Source organism: Poromitra crassiceps (assembly GCF_964638095.1).
Source record: "Poromitra crassiceps genome assembly, chromosome: 17".
NCBI classification, from domain to species: Eukaryota; Metazoa; Chordata; class Actinopteri; order Beryciformes; family Melamphaidae; genus Poromitra; species Poromitra crassiceps.
The window spans coordinates 1368584-1385758 of record NC_139635.1 but is presented as its reverse complement, the minus strand read 5'-3'; the positions used below and the strand labels follow the sequence as shown (position 1 = coordinate 1385758).

Sequence of the window (17175 nt, the reverse complement as noted above, 5' to 3'; positions counted from 1 at the left end):
GTCCTCACCAGCTTGCGCTGGGTTGGTACCAGGTACCAGGTACCACAACACATCATAAGTCTAGACATATTACAGAAACTGTGAAACACCCATTTGAGTGGTTGTCTCCCTATGAAATCAGGAGATTAGTCGGGGTGGCTATGGCTCAGGAGGTAGAGTTAGTGTGGTTCCTTGTATAATTTCGTTCAATTATGAAATGATTGTGAATATGATTATGAAAACTATATTTTTGAAACCCTTAGAGCTTAACATGTCAGAAAATATATGATTCCATTTTCTCAGATGTCAGATTTTTTAAATTGCGACCTTCGAACACTAGTTTCTCAATATCTCGCCTTCTAGATAACCTAGAATCAAGATTCCAGTGGCCAAACCTACATTTTTAGGGGTGAGGAGTTCAATGGAGCTATTTACAGATGGTGAATGACATATGTATGGGTGGCTACTGGCTATCTTTAATTTTAATATACATAGCTGAATTTATATCGCGGTATGATTATCTGGGACATAATCGTACTGATGGAACTATTTTGGTAATCTGTATATTTGTCTTCTAAAACAGGAAGGAGGGAGGGAAAGAAATCTACTGAACACTGTACATGTACACCGAGTTCTTGCACGAATACCTGCAAATATGTACCACAATACTTATAGTACCTGTATTACCATCACCTACAAGCATAATCAGAATCGGAATAACTTTATTGATCCCCCGGGGGAAATTATGTCATGCTACCATCACTACCATTTCCACATGTACACCCCGCATGGAAACATCCTGAACACCACCACTACGACATGTAGGCCTACAGTACATGTACATCCATCATCCATGATCAACCACTTATCCGCAGTCGGGTCATGGAGGTAGCAGTTCCAGCAGGGGACCCCAAACTTCCCTTTCCCTGGCCACATTAACCAGCTCTGACTTAGAGATCTTAAGGCATTCTCAGGCCAGTGTGGAGATGTAATCACTCCACCTAGTCCTCAGTCTGCCCCGTGGCCTCCTCCCAGCTGGACGTGCCTGCTAAACTTCCGGGGGAGGTGACCAGGAGCAGCGGCTCTACTCTGAGTCCGGGCTTCTCACCTTGTCCCTATTCACCTTATTCCTGGACGCACGTTTCCCATGATTCTCAGCGGTTGCCGGTTGTCGACTTCCTGTTAAAAAAAAATTCACTAGCAAGGAGGTGCGCGCCGTTGTCAAAGCCGAGAAGAGCCTGGTGACGCGAGGTTACTGTCAAAGAGTGGGAATAAGTAGTATAACTGAAATGGCTAAACATAGTAACGTTGTGTGGTTGCATAGACCAGACCTGCACATCCAAAGCGTCAAGGCCGCGCCCCTTTTTGGGGGATAGAAAGAATGAATAGCGTTGTGATGGTATTTTTGCCATGTTTTTAGCTAGCATAGACAAAATACCAATTCATTAATTTTGGGTTCAAGTGTTTTTTTGGTTTGATAAACATGATATATGAATAAATTAAGGTTGACTGGTCTGTCGTCATGTCCGTTCAGCCTGAGTCAAAGAAGATTTCCGCATTCCCCCAAAAAGGGGAGCGGTGCAGTGCGATGACTCGTTGCAGTTCTGGGCGGCAATATTTTACAAAAACGAGGTGAATGTCTTGTGACCGTGCCTCATCTGTCGAAGCTTACAGAGTGGGTAGATAACATGAAGCTATGGCCAGAGCTTAGCTACATAGATATTGTTAATTATTTCGTCTTTTCTGAAAGGTGTTGATGGCGAAGAGCTACGGAACTACAAAAGTACAGAGGCTTACAATGACCTCCATAGCAATAAAATAGGCAAAGTATTAAACACAGTGAGTTTATTTTTTTGAAAGCAGAAGTAGAGCCCAGTCAGACCGTCCACAAAGGTAAACATACTGCTTGGGTAATGCTGAACGAAAGTGGAGTTGTCCAGACAGTCGGCTCCTCATGCATTGCAGGGTTAGGGAGGTCCTGTAGCCACACAGCAGCTATCTTATGGAAGGTAGGAATAAGTCTCCTGTTTACTGTGACACATTAAAAATAATAAACTATATTCTCAATGAAACTGTCAGTTGTTGAATATTATTTTATGTATGTTGTTTAGGTTCATGTTGTGACACATTGCAGATTATGCTAAATGTAGTGTTATGTTAGCATTGTAGGTGCAGAATGCAGCAGTCAGTGGAAAGACGGCTGCAGATGAACAGCGCAGGTGGAATGCAGGCACGCTGAAGAACCTTGAGCCTAAACGACTGAGCCAGATCAACTTCAGACACCATAAGGCAGAGGATGAATATGACCGCAACAGGTGTAGGGCTGTAAGCACTCAGTCACTACCAAACACACTGCATCATCTGTCGCACAAAGACTTTAGAGAGACTGTAGGCAAAGCTCCCAGCAAACCACTCTTTCTCTTGACAAATACCATGCTGGAGAAATGTTACAATGCCACTCCAACAGAAGAACCTTGCAGGAAAACCAGCACAGTTGATGAAAAATTGTTTCAGCCGCACCAGAGTCATGACTAATTTACGTTGTGAAAAATGCAATGCATTCTATCAGACATAATGTTGAGCTTAATGATGCACAAGCAGCTCAACTAAAGTTGGAGACAAGAGAGCAAAGTACATCTGATGTGTGGCAAAGTAAAAAAAAAGTACCCACCTTTCCTGGCAACTATGCCACCAACTATGGTAAAGAAAATTAGATTAGAGCTTGCAACCAACTTAAGGAGTAAGGCATGAACATACCACACAGGGGAACTGTTATAAGTGTACAAGAACCCTGGCTCTCTGCAAGTCCCGATGGTGTCATCTCGCGTTATTTCGAAACCCGCCTAGGTTATGCCAAAACCACGCCCTGTGCCCGCCTACACAGTAGTCAAGCGCCGGGATTGGCCAGGAGCAAGTATTTTGGCTTCTTTTGACAGCTCGAATCTCCCACATCACAAACACTGCACGGCACGCAGCCCAGCGATTTCATGAACCAACTGAATTGCTCTTGAGAGCGGACATTGACATTAATTATGGTCACATACCTTCCTTAGTGTATTAACGCTAACGAAAACGTAATACAAGCTTTTAACACATTTTCCACACCACAAACACTGCGCCCAGCCCAGCGATTTTATTAACCAAATTACAAGCAAAAAAACGAGAAAAAAAAATCTATTTTTAAGCATATTTATTTCAAATCATCATTGTAAAATTCAGGGCTTTAGTTAAAGCGTCAATAAAGGAGCCCAGCTCTTTAACTTGCAAATGAAAAATATAAAAAATATAAAATTAAAAATACAATAGGCTACAGCACATAGGCCTAACTTATTTTTTTTTGGCACAGATTCATTCCCCCGAATCCAGCCATTTGTTCCAGGCCAGTGAAGTCCCAACAATCTACAAAAACATGCAATAATATAAACAGTGTTGTGCAAGCTCACACTTCACTCGAGCTAGCTCAAAGTTCAGCTCAGACAGATTAAAATGAACAAGTTCACGTTCATACCTCATATTTTCAACTTCACCCAAAGCCTGAGAAGGGTTGCCACTGCATGCTGTAATCTCCCAATCTCTTCTATTCTATTGTATTCTAAACAATTTTATTCTATATTCTATTCTCCATTCACTAGCCTGTCCCTGGCGCACTGAATAAGGCCTGGTTTTGAAAAGCGCTAACCGCAAAATTAAGGCCCGTTGTGCTTTAGGCTGGTATTTAAGGCCGAAACGCCCATTCTGGCCTATTCTGGCACTGCGCCACGCCTCTTCAGCGTAAAGAGCATTTTGAGGCGTAAAAACATGATGCTATCTTCCCGAGTCACGGGTAGGCAGGCGCAAAGCCTTTTTTTTGCGTTTAACGCCAGTTTAGCACCTAAGGCCAGGGGGAAGATAGAGCCCTCTGTCTGCATGCTGCTCTCCTTTCCATCAGTGCCCTACGAGTGTCACTGTTGAGTATTTAAAGAATATCATGAATACCATGAATTCTATAAAGAAAAAACACATTTGATTGATATTTTATTTAAAAAAAAAAATATAAAATCCCCCATCTCTTCTAAAAAATAAGGGACGCTCATCCTCCCTTGCATACATTAATAACATCCACTGACTATTTTAGCCTATGTCATGTTTTAGGTTCTGCAATTGATGATTGGACAATTTTCCAAGATAGAGCCCCTTGGGCCCTATCTTCCCAAAAGCTAAATTAGCGTTTGCGCTCGTTTAACGCCGTGCGCAATGCAAATTGGGGACAGACACAAGCGCATGCCTGCAGGCTTTCAGCGCTAAAATGTGGGATAGATGGCATTACCCTATCATCAGCAGCGCGCAATTACTTTGCGCTAAGAGCTTTGAAAAGGACCTCTTACGCGCAAATGAGGTTCTTTCATCTTCCCTCATTGATTTCAGTGGTGAAATCAGTCTCCCGTTTCATTCTCACTGGTACGAGCAGAATACCCTGTGTGAATACACTGTGTGACTGGCCATTAACTCAGGCCTCGCTTACAGAGTTGGCATGCGGCCTCGCCCTCTCTCTCCCCAGACGAGTAATAACAACCACAGCCAATGAGACGAAGATAGGCTCCTATCGAGACTGTTTGAAATGAATTAAAAGTACCAATTACTTTGAAATCCGAACAGCCGTCTGCTTTGAAAGCATTTATTCAAAGGGGAGATGGGTCTTTTTGCCTTCTCCCAACTGGATTAATTCATGTTAGATTCAGGGGAAATGGGGGAATCCACTCATATAAACGGAGCGCAATCTGTGCCTCCCAACCTCCTGCAGAGCTGCTTGGGAGGCAACAGCAAAACGTGAGTTCAGCATCCAAGTAACATACTGCTGGCCAATTCCATACACCAGGAGCCGAGTGCACCAGCTGGGCATAAAAAAGTAGGTCTTAACTCTTACGCCGGTCTTAGCTACGCCCGACTTTGTGATTTGAATTTACACCTAGTGCACCAAGCCTGACTTAACATGGTCATAGCTGCGCCCGGTCTTTAGGCTGCGGACGTGCGCGTTCATGTGAATACGTGCTTGTTGCCAAGCAACACACTTCTCTCAGACGAGCTCGAGTATTAGAATTTCAACATCTTTTTCCAGGCCAGGAAGTCATGGAATTAGTAAAATCCTTGAAAGTTTCATAAAAGAAATAATAATTTTGTCGTGTGTAATGAAATTAATTGTTACAGTAATCTTCCATGGATAACCTTCCTCTTCCTTCCACGTAATGTAACATAACGGCAATTGTATTTTCTCTAGCTGTTGACGTAATGTAGCTCTAATGTGTGGATTTTAGTGCTGCTTGTATTTTATGTGAAGATTTCTATGGAAATTTGTTTTGATTTCAATAGCTTCCATCATCATGTGACACACAGTGACACTCAGGCACTAAAATCCAATGTAAACAGGTGTGTCCTATTTGTCCAGTGTAGGAATCATTTCTGGTATTGTTCTGGAGTCCCTGCCTCGCACTACATGGACATTTATATTAATGGATCCTTAAAGTCATGGACAAGTTTTGCCTGATGTTTGTGAATGTCGCTGCAGAGCCAGACAGCCTTGGGGAAAGTCTGAACTCCTTGAAATTCGCATCTATGGTCAGTAGCCTCCTACCTAGATCATTTATTTGTCCTTTCTTTGCTCATTCCTATGGATGATGGATAACTGGCCAAATGCAGATTATGTGATGGTGCCGCGTCTATGTGCCGACAGACTGCAGTGCCGACAGTCTGCAATGCCGATAGCCTACAAGCAGAACCAGCGAGGTGGTGTGCACCGTGTCGGGGGACCGACTGCAAAAACCATGTACATTTCAAATCTAGTCACAACAAACTGCAATAAACCCCAGGTTCTGTTTAAGGTACTTAACTCTCTCATTAACCCCTGCGACACCCCCTCTGTTGTGCCTTCACTTGCTCTATGTGAAAGCTTTCTTAATTTCTTCATCAGCAAAGTCTCTGCCCTCAGACCCCTCTCCCTCCCCCTCCCTCCCTCTCCTACTCCCCCCACCCTCTCCTCTCCCCCCCCACCCCCTCCTCTCCCCCCTCACCCTCTGCCTGCTGTCTTTGATCAGTTTGTGCCGATCTCCCTCTCCTCTCTCTCTGACGTCATTAAACACCTGCGACCCACTACCTGCCCCTCTGATGCACTCCCCTCACGCCTGCTTAAGGAAGTCCCTGACACTGTCCTCCCCGTCATATTACTGCTGCTTAACACCTGTCTCAGCACTGGCTGTGTCCCGGCTGCCTTCAAGCACGCTGTGGTCCAGCCTCGGATAAAAAAACCAAACCTTGATCCCTCTGTCCTTGCAAATTTCCGACCTATCTCACAGCTACCATTCCTGTCAAAAGTCTTAGAGCGCATCGTCCATCTACAATTACAATCTTTCCTTGAGCAAAACAATATACACGAAAAATTCCAATATGGCTTCAAACCGCGCCATAGCACCGAAACGGCCCTTCTCCGCGTTTTCAACGACCTCATCCTAGCTGCCGATGCAGGTAACCCCTCTATCCTGCTGCTCCTGGATCTCACAGCTGCCTTCGACACTGTGGACCACGAAATACTTTTAGCCCGCCTCAAACACCACGTAGGCATCAGGGGTGTCGCCCTGGACTGGTTCCGGTCCTACCTTAGTAATCGGTCTTTCTCTGTGCAACTCGGTGACCTCTTCTCCTCTGTGGCCCCCCTCACCTGTGGTGTCCCCCAAGGATCAATTATGGGCCCCGCCCTCTTTTTGCTCTACATGTTACCCCTGGGTCAGATCATGGCAAAACACAACATCTCTTTCCATTGTTACGCCGACGACGTCCAGGTCTACCTTCCCCTAAAAGGGGTAACTCAAATCCAGCCCCTGCTAGACTGTCTGGCCGACATAAAGGGCTGGATGTCAAAAAATTTCCTGACCCTAAACGAAAAGAAAACTGAGGTCATTGTCTTTAACAAGGTCCCCCCAGCCCCCCTCGTCGAAGCTCTCGGCCCCTTGGGCTCAAACCTCTCGACCTCAGTAAGAAACCTTGGAGTCATTTTCGACAGTGTTTTTAAATTCGAAAAGCAAGTCAGCGCTGTGGTAAAAAGCAGTTTTTATCATCTTAGGCTCCTGGCAAAGACGAGGGACTATCTCTCCCAGAAAAACCTGGAGACGGCGATACATGCTTTTATTACCACCCGCTTAGACTATTGCAACGCACTTTATGCGGGGATCGACCAGTCCCTGCTCCGCCGCCTCCAGATGGTCCAAAACGCAGCTGCGCGCCTCCTTACGGGCACCAAAAAACGTGAGCACATCAGCCCGGTTCTGTCCTCATTACACTGGCTGCCTGTGCGCTTCCGCATTGATTTTAAATTAGCCCTCACCGTTTTTAAAGCACTAAACGGAACGGCCCCTCCCTACATCTCTGAGCTGCTGCACCGCCACACCCCTTCCAGATCCCTTAGATCAGCAGACCAGTCCCTGCTGGTGGTGCCCAGAACCAGGCTGAAAACTAGGGGGGACAGAGCCTTCTCGGCTGCTGCTCCCAAGCTCTGAAACAGCCTCCCCCTCCATGTAAGAGCCGCCCAGACACTCGAGGTTTTTAAATCACAACTAAAAACCCACCTGTTCTCCCTGGCCTTTCCCCCCACTTAGCCCTCAATAGGTCCCTGGCTTTACCGTTTATTGCTTTTATTGTTTTACTGTTTTTATTGTTCTATTGTCTTATTGTCTTATTGCCTCTAGTCCTTCTCCCTCATTTTTAAATTGCCATTATTCCTTGTATTGTGTCATATTTTATTTAGTACTTTGCACTCATCTGTTTATTTGTACCTGCCTATACCTGTGAAGCACTTTGGTTCCAGCTGCCGCTGTATGGAAATGTGCTATATAAATAAAGTTGACTTGACTTGACCGGCTGGAGCTAACCTCTCCCAGCCCCCACGCCTAAACCCAACATCTCCCACCCCCCATGCCTAAACCTAACCTCCCGCAGACCCTAACCTCTCCCACCCCCCACACTTAAACCTAACCTCCCCCAGACCCTAACCCTAAACCTAACCTCTCCCACCCCCCACGCCTAAACCTAACGTTGGCATTGCGGGCTGTCGGCATAGCGAGTGGACGCCTATGTGACATCACATCGAGAATAATCTGACGTGGTCAGACCCAACATCTTAGGTCATCACTTCAGCGACGGATGGTTGGAATCCTAAATCAGCATTTCTGTGTTTTGCCGTAAGGAAAGTTGCGGCAAGCCTCCGATTGGCTGGGCTGTTAACGGAAGTCCAGCTGTCTGAGCTGTCTCGAGGACTTATCCCATTTCCTCCCGATGGAGAACATTTTCGAGGAGGTGGTGCTTTTCCATCATGGACATCATGATGACTGTGAAGGAGGCAACGGTCCAGTGGAGAGACAACCTGTACAGGGACAGCATCGTCCTCACCAGCAGCAACTCCAACCTCCACCTTCTGGGCGAAAACCTGTCCATCAACTGGGCCGGGAGTATGGAGCACAGGAGGAGGTGGACAGAGGCAGGGAGGTAGCGAGGGCGAGGAGTCCCAGAGGAGGAGGAGGATGAAGCAGCTGGTCTCCATGATCCAGGTGTAGGGCTCTCCAGTTCTTCCTGGTGAGTCGTGGAGGATGAGAACAGCCAAGCACATGAACAAAGCTAGAGTGAGAACAGAACCAGCAGTCCCAAAACATTGGTCCCATCAGTGGGTGAATGTGCTACAAGAAGCACACTAGAGGAAGTAGATGATGCCCTGCAGAGAGAGGAAATCCAGCGGCAGAGGAACTCCCACCCACCAACCAGAAGTCACCAGCAGCTACAGAGGTGTTGCTGCCGCCGCCACAAAAGTGTAGCAGGGGCTCGTGTCGGCACCACAGAGTCCCCCAGAGGTCACCTCGGACTTCCCCTCACTGCTGCATGATGATAGCAGCTTCCAGTCCCCCACTGGTGAGGTGGTGGAGGAAGAAGAGGAGGGGCCCCCAGTATCAAGGCCCTGCCCACTAGCACATAGGCTCCACCCTCTAGCACAGAGGCCCAATGTGTTAATAGGTGAGGCTCCACCCTCTAGCACAGAGGCCCAATGTGTTAATAGGTGAGCAGAGATAAGCATTTTCATGACTGAATGGGAGAAATATCTTAATTCAGTATGCACATTAGATCCACTGTGTTATCCCACCGGTCACAATTGTGACCGACCATAAAACTCACCTTTTCACCCACTTTTCCATGAAAATTTCAAAAAATGATGATTGATTATTTCAAAGGGTTACTTACTAATGACACATGTTTTGGATATTTTTATGTCTGGGAAAAGATTCAGGATTAAATGGGTTAAGAAGGCATTTCCTCTTCCATTGTGACATTATCAGTGATGTCATAAACCCCTCTGCACCTCCATAGTGACATCATCAGTCATGTCATAAATCCCACCTTTATGAGTAGTGACATCATCAGGGATGTCATAAATCCTCTACTTACCCATTGTGACGTCATCAGTGATGTCATAAATCTTTCCCTGTTGGTGGTATAAATAGAACCAGTAGATGTTGGTACTCTCTGAATAATATGGTGGCGTCAGCTAAGAAGAAGAATATGAAAGGGAAGACCTTTACTTTGACAAACTTTCTGGCTGAGGACAGTGGAGGCAGCGCCCCGGCTCCTAGGTACCCGCCCAAGTACACCAGCGGAGCAGATGAGACTGACGACCTGGACGTAAATGTCTCCACTTCCTTTCATACGGAGGAGGATACATACCGGGCACCACCCATTGACCGCTCCATCCTGCCCACGGCGCCACGCTCCGCCCGTGAGCCCAATATCGACCGGTCCCGACTGCCACCCAGCCCACCTTACACAGCCTTCCTGGGCAACCTCCCCTATGATGTCGCTGAGGACTCCATTAAAGACTTCTTCCACGGCTTGGCCATCAGTGCAGTGCGTCTGCCCCGGGAGCCGAGTAACCCAGAGAGGCTGAAGGGCTTTGGCTATGCTGAGTTTGACGACGTGGATTCCCTCTTGAGGGCTCTTAGTCTCAATGAGGAAAACCTGGGAAACCGAAGGATCCGTGTGGATATTGCAGACCAGACGAATGACAAGGGGAGAGACAATGGACCTATGGGCAGTCGAGACAGGGGTGGACGCATGGTGGACATGGGTCCCGACAAGACAGACAGTGACTGGAGGGCACGGCCCAGTGCAGACGCTGATGATGGACCTCCCAAGAGAGATGATGTGTTTGGAGAGAGATCTGGAGAGCGCTACGACTCAGACCGTTACAGAGATGGGTCCCGGCAGGGAGGTTATGACTCTCACAGTGCTGGCGGTCGTCGTGCCTTTGGCAGTGGCTTCCACCGTGACTATGATGACAATCCCAGTAGCAATGACCGTTATGGAGACCGAGATCGCTATGAAGAGCGTGACGACCCGTATGAGAGACGGGATGGGAGGCGCGAGGAAAGAGGTGAGGCACCTATCCAGAGGCCCAAGTTGAACCTGAAGCCTCGCAGCATGCCCAAGGAGGGGGAGCAGGGCAGCAGTGCCCCAGCACCCCCACCCAACTCTGGCAGCAGGGCTTCATCCATCTTTGGTGGGGCTAAGCCAGTTGATACAGCGGCCAAGGAACGGGAGGTGGAGGAGAGGCTGCAGAGGCAGCTGGAGGAGGACAAGAACCGAGGCCCCGGGCGAAAGCCACGAGACAGAGACAGGGACCCACGCTGGCAGAATGAGGAATCCCATACCGAGCGATTTCGTACAGGAAGTGAGTTATCACAGAGCGGAAGCACTTCTGGAAGAGGCTCATGCCGTTGAGAGAGCGAACACTCAGTGCAGAATGAAGTGTTCAGTGGGAGGGAACATGACCCCCCTCATCCCCTGGTCTAGGCGTACATGTTGCCTTGTCTTGTGGAGTGGAAGAGGGGAATGTACTGTGACATGTCCAAGGGGTAAGCATTCGGCATGTAGCCCTCCACACAAAGAAACAAGGACAGACGGCCATGGCACACCGAACAAACATCCGTTTGTTTGTGTTTCTTGTGCAAGTCAAAGTCAAGTCTCAAGTCTCTTATGGATGAGTGTTCGATCATCTGCTGCATGCCATAACACTAAAGTCGTTTTCACACCTGCCTATTCCCGTTCGTCGTTTGGGACCAGACGCAAAAAATTATACATTGTTTTGTTTTCCAGCTGGTTCGGTTCCCTTTCACACCAGCCAAAAAGCAAGTGGACCAAATATGGCTGCCAACAACCCTCCCAGATTGACCAGGAGACTGGTAGTCTCCCGAGATGGAAAATATAAATTCAGAGAGATTTTTTTTGGCTGAAATTATAATGTGTGTGCTTTGGGCAATGTTGTAGCCTACTTCATTTCCTCGTCCCCTGCCCCGTCGGTCGGGACCGTTGTGCGTATGCATATGGTGACAGGATCAGCTAGTGTGTGAGACAGAGAGACACACACACAACACACAGAGGAATAGACAGCACGTCACACACAGCATAGCCTACATGTATGGAGTGAAGCACATCTGAAGACCTGTCCGTCATTATCAACCGCTCTCAAATCCTCAAATCTGAACCGATTGCCGTCATTCCACTTGCTCTCTATCCACAAGATCCATGTCCCAAACATGCTATAGCACCTGTCAATCAAACATGCTATAGCACCTGTCAATCAAACATGCTATAGCACCTGTCAATCAAACATGCTATAGCACCCGTCAATCAAACATGCTATAGCACCTGTCAATCAAACATGCTATAGCACCCGTCAATCAAACATGCTATAGCTATAGCACCTGTCAATCAAACATGCTATAGCACCTGTCAATCAAAGACTGCAACCCTCAACACAAGAGTCAGGCTATGTGTCATTAATAAGTGGTTGTTATGGCTTCCTTCTAAAGTCCATTATTAGCCATATTTCTATCACCAAGATCACGTAGTCTCAACAAGGCTTGTGGCGCACTGTAGTTACTCACGGTTTGGCTGTCCAGTGATGGTCGTCGTATAGTTGATGAGTGGAAGGTGGTGATTAAAGCGTTCCTTTATCTAACTATATTTAACTACGATATGAACAGGCAGACAATAGCGCGCGGCAACTCAAAGTATCAAAGAAAAATAAACAAACGTAAACTTAAACTCGCACTTGTCAAACGAACAAGTAATGTCATTTGAACCTGTTGAAAAACTATTTCGGCTCTTGGCGTCCTAAGCGTCAAACTTGGCGTTTGCAGCAGCATGCTACCAGCACAGCTGGCCCTAATGACCAGTGACGCCATCAACTGGGTAGATTTCTAGTCTATGCAATTCTGAGGTTGGCCACATGGGGCGCATACCAACCACCAGTCTAAATAATACTGATTTATAATCAAAGAATGAAAATATAGATATTTGGCTCCTACAGTGGTAATTTGGTACAAATAAAACAGAACCCTCGCAAATTGTGCCCACAATGGCTCTAATGGAGATGCATATGAACGCCTGAAAAGAATAAAATATGAATGATAATTAACCATAATAATTAAGAGGCTGCAATCAATCCTATCGCAGAAGAGCTGGCTCCGATAAGATGGACCATCCTTGCCATTTGCCATATGAGAGGTAGCCTATAAAGTTAAATTGGTCTGCTGCAATTATGCAAAAGATCCCCCCCCCAAATCCATGCAGTATCACCAGTTACCAAAACATGAATATATTGTATTTAACCATACAATGCTAGCCTATTAAGTAAGAACAGTGCAGCCGGCAACGGGAACTTGTTTAATCCAAAAATGCGGCAGGCGTAGGCTACTGCATTTGGATCGCATCGAGTTCGGATCACTTTTAACACCACAAACGAACTGTAGCCTACTGAGTTTGTTTGGAAGCGCACCGAGACCATCTCTTTCAACAGGTCTCGGCCTGCTTGTTTGGTGCGCTTTTGGTGCACACCAGAGTTCGATTGCTGCTTTCACACCTACCCAAACGAACCGCACCAAGGGGGAAAACGAACTCTAGTGCGATTCAACCTTACCCGGCTAGCCGGGCGCTTCTGGCTCATACGAGCGCATTAGCGCCCGGCGAACGTCACGCATTTTCCCATTTTACACTGTGACATTTTCACGTCTAGGTCTAAATGCCGGCTCCTACCTGAGTCTTCACGTGAAGACGCTATCCGATGTAAAACATCCTCTTTAATGACACCTAGTTGTTGCATCCAAATTGTTGCATAAAATCCACTTTTCTGTCTCTCAAAAACCGAAAAGCATTTATCTGGAGCACCTCGAGCAACCCGGTAGTCGTTGTTCCGGGTTGCTTCAGATCAGAGAAGAAAAAGAAGCGGTGCTCCAGATAAATGCTTTTCGGTTTTTGAGAGACAGAAAAGTGGATTTTATGCAACAATTTGGATGCAACAACTAGGTGTCCTTAAAAGAAGAGGATGTTTTACATCGGATAGCGTAGGAGCCGGCATTTAGACCTAGACGTGAAAATGTCACAGTGTAAAATGGGAAAATGCGTGACGTTCGCCGGGCACCAACAGAAGCGCCCGGCTAGCGGGGTAAGATTCAACCGAACCAAACAAGGTAGGTATGAAAGTGCCCTACGGAATTCACAGCATGTACTGTATTATCCTCACTCCTTTATCAGCATTGATTAGTTGACATTATTCCTAGACGTTTACTTAATGTTAAAGCGTCAATAAAATTAAATAAATATTCACGAGTTCCAACTCTCGGGTCCGAGTCCAGTCTCAAGTCATTAGAGGATGAACCTTAAGTCAAGTCCAAAGTGACTGTGTGCACGATAAGTGCGACTCGAGTCCAAGTCACAAGTCCAAGTCCCCATCTCTGCCATCTACTGGTCCTATTTATACATACCACCAGCAGGCAGAGATGCTCAAGTCATTTTTGCAAGTCCAAGTCAAGTCTCAAGTCTTTGAGCTAGAGTCCAAGTCAAGTCTCAAGTCTTTGGTCACAAGTCCAAGTCATCTCAAATCTTTTATCATTGTAATGAGCGTTCTATCCATACGGTCTGCTTAGAACACTGCATAGCTACAGTATATCTAAGGAATTCAAAGCATTGTCATCAATCCATTATAGATTAGCATACCGTATCAGCATGGAATAATTGGTAGGATGAAAAAAACACAATGTAAGCTTTCCTTTATAGTTAATAACCGATATGAATATAGAGGTGGCTAAAAATGCATATAGATACGTATAGATACGTTACTCAGGGAAACAGGAAAATATTGCTAATATTATTAGGCATGCAATAATAACTAATGTATTTTTCAATAACAATACAACAGAATGACATTCAGCTCATCAGACATTTCCTTTTTAACTCATTCACCGCCAAAGACGTCTTTGACGTGTTATCAGAAATAGCCATCCACGCCAAAGACGTGTTTGACGTCCCCAGCCTGTGACATGTTTTCAGGTCCCTAGCCACAAAGGCAAGCCGACAACACGTTATCAAACACATACCGCAGCTGTTGTTTTGAAATGAGCAGGAGCAAAAACAGAGAACAGAGAAACGCGCTTCCTTGTTGCAGAGGAGAAACGCCATTGAAATGCCCCTCGGCGCGCTGCAGAGCTGATCGGCTTGCTGCAGGGCAGCGGACATCGAAACCGCGGTAGTCAAACCCGTGACCAACATGATCGATCCTGGTCCCTCGACCCCGTTCCTATGTCCCAGCCCGAAAGAGACGAGACGGAGTCACAACTGTGTCAGGAGGAGGAGAACAGCTGCAGCCTCGCCACAGAAATGGCTTTCACACAGAGCCAAGCAGCACACAGCACGGCCACTTTCCTGGCGAGGAAGACTGGACTGACTCAAATGCGACAGGACCCGGATGATCTCGCGGTAAGGAGTGTGTGTGTGTGTGTGTGTGTGTGAGAGACTACACTGATCTCTGCATTCTATTCTATGATCACACTCACTCACACTGAGTAAACTGTATTGTTGAATGTAAAAAAAAGCACATCATGTATATATATATATATATATATATTTTTTTTTGTGTCATAACGAATAATATTTACATGTCTGATGTCAATACAGTTCAAAATAAAAGAATTGAGAGCGAGTTCTGCCTGAGAGTGTGTGATTTAGAAAAATGCCATTTTCTGCCATTTCTTTTCTCAGAGAGACCTTTTTGGTGAAAACAGGGTGTATATAAATGGCTATAAGTAGAGTACAGAACATGCTAAAACCTCACTTTTTTTTCCCTGGTGAACCCAGAGACCTACATCTTCATTTTGAGGTATTGCAAATCACTTTGGTGCTAATAGATAATTTACTGTGGGTCTTGAAAGATGACCAACAATTATGAAAATCTTTGGCCTGTGCTAAATATTGGCAGTCCTAAACTGGCCATGAATGAGTTAATGTTAATGCACCAAAAAAAGAAAGATTGCTTTGTTCATGAGTCCCAAATCTCGAGTCAAGTCTCAAGTCTTTTGAGGACGAGTCACAACGTCAAATCTCAAATCATGTGTGTGTGGGGGACTCGAATCCAAGTGTCTTATATTAGTCCCAATCTCTGCCAGTAGGGAAGGATTTATGACATCACTGATGTCACAATAGGCAAGTGAGGAGTTATGACATCACTGATGATTCGCCAGCAGAGGGGGATTCATGATATCACTGATGATGTCACAATGCATGATTAGAGAGGGATTTATGACATCATCACTGATGATGTCATAATCCAGAAACCCACAATCCACCGTCCATCAACTGAGCATGCTCAGAACGCCGCCCCATTATACAGTAGTAAACACCGCCATTGTCGAGTGGTGGCCAGTAGTGACTGATGTCATATGAGCATGCTCAGCTTGAGTGATGTCATCAGTGAGTGAAGTCTCAGTAAGTGATGTCATGACTCGTGAATGCCCTGGTCTAGTGTGTACAATGTACTACTATAGCATTTCGACAGAGGGAGAAGCAGAGAGGTGTGAAGATGCGGCTGGCGTTTCATCTCCACTGTGTCTGTGTGAGAGAGCGACAGAGAGAGAGAACACTTGTCCTCAACCCATTATGCACAGCACAGCTGGCTACATGAGCTGGTTTGCATTACATTATGTCATTTAGCAGGCAGGCGCTTTTATCCAAAGCGACTTACATACAGATCCTTTCCAAAAAATTTGAATATCATGGAGTTATTTTCTTTCCATAATTCCTTTCAAAAAGTGAAACTTTCATAGATTATAGATTCATTAAACACAAAGTGAAATATTTCTAGCCTTTAATTTTTCAGAATTTTGGCCTACAGCTCCAGAAAACCCCCAAAACAGTATTTCAAGAATTTATTATAGTGTGAAGAAAATCAGCAGTTACTTCTCAGTTATGACTGACTCCAGCCTCAGTCCACTCCCTCTGAATCTCTGCCAAATGTTTGAATCGTCTTTGCTTGACAATCCACTGAAGTCCACGGTCATCCATGTTATGTCCATGATATTCTTTTTTTTTTTTTAAACACACATCACATTAATATCCTCTTTACTGTTCTGTGGCTTTACAATGATGAAAAAAGTATTGTCTTCCTATATATATTCTGCATACAGGTACTATATGGTAGAACAATACAATGGTCCATCTATACAAAAATCACTTCCAGGGGAGAACTCAAAGCAACATTTGCTTTGTAGGCAAAGCAAAAGTAAAAGTAAATCAAATGGGAATTTCCTAATTTATTGACTGGAATAATGTTCAGACAAGATAATACTTATATAAGCCCTAACGCAGGAGTTTGCAGTAACTATAGTAGAAATTAATATGTGTCAGTATAAGTTTTTAATGTAAATGGGAATGACTACTCAATTGGGTCCCTTGACCTCTTACATCAAGATATCTGAATGAAATTGGGCTAATTAGAACCACATGAGTCTTAGCTTTACAGCCATGTCTGAAATATGTCAGCTACATAGGGTATATGAGCTCCAGGGTCCTAAAGACAGTGATCCGCATGCAGTGAAAATGTTATTCTTGCCTTTTTGTTTCCCTATTTCTGCACACTGTGGTGCCAAAACAGTCATGGAATTGTATGATTTGGGTTTGGCTACAAAGCTGAGACTCCTGTGAATCCAAAGAGCTCAATCACATTAATGTGTGATCAAATATGGCCTCATAGTAACATTTCAAAAAAAAAATACTTGACCTTATACTGTATAAAAGTTGAATTGTGGTTTATGGTACATTTACAGAACATTTATGGACAGTGAATTGACGCATTGGAAC

At 45.4% G+C, this 17175-nt stretch overlaps 1 pseudogene across 1 annotated transcript; it reads left to right on the top strand.

The window, feature by feature from the left end:
* Positions 1-9522: 9522 nt before the first annotated feature.
* LOC310791997 (eukaryotic translation initiation factor 4B pseudogene) lies at positions 9523-10886 on the top strand (annotated as a pseudogene). The gene has a single exon. The product of its transcript is annotated as a eukaryotic translation initiation factor 4B pseudogene (transcript).
* Positions 10887-17175: the final 6289 nt, after the last annotated feature.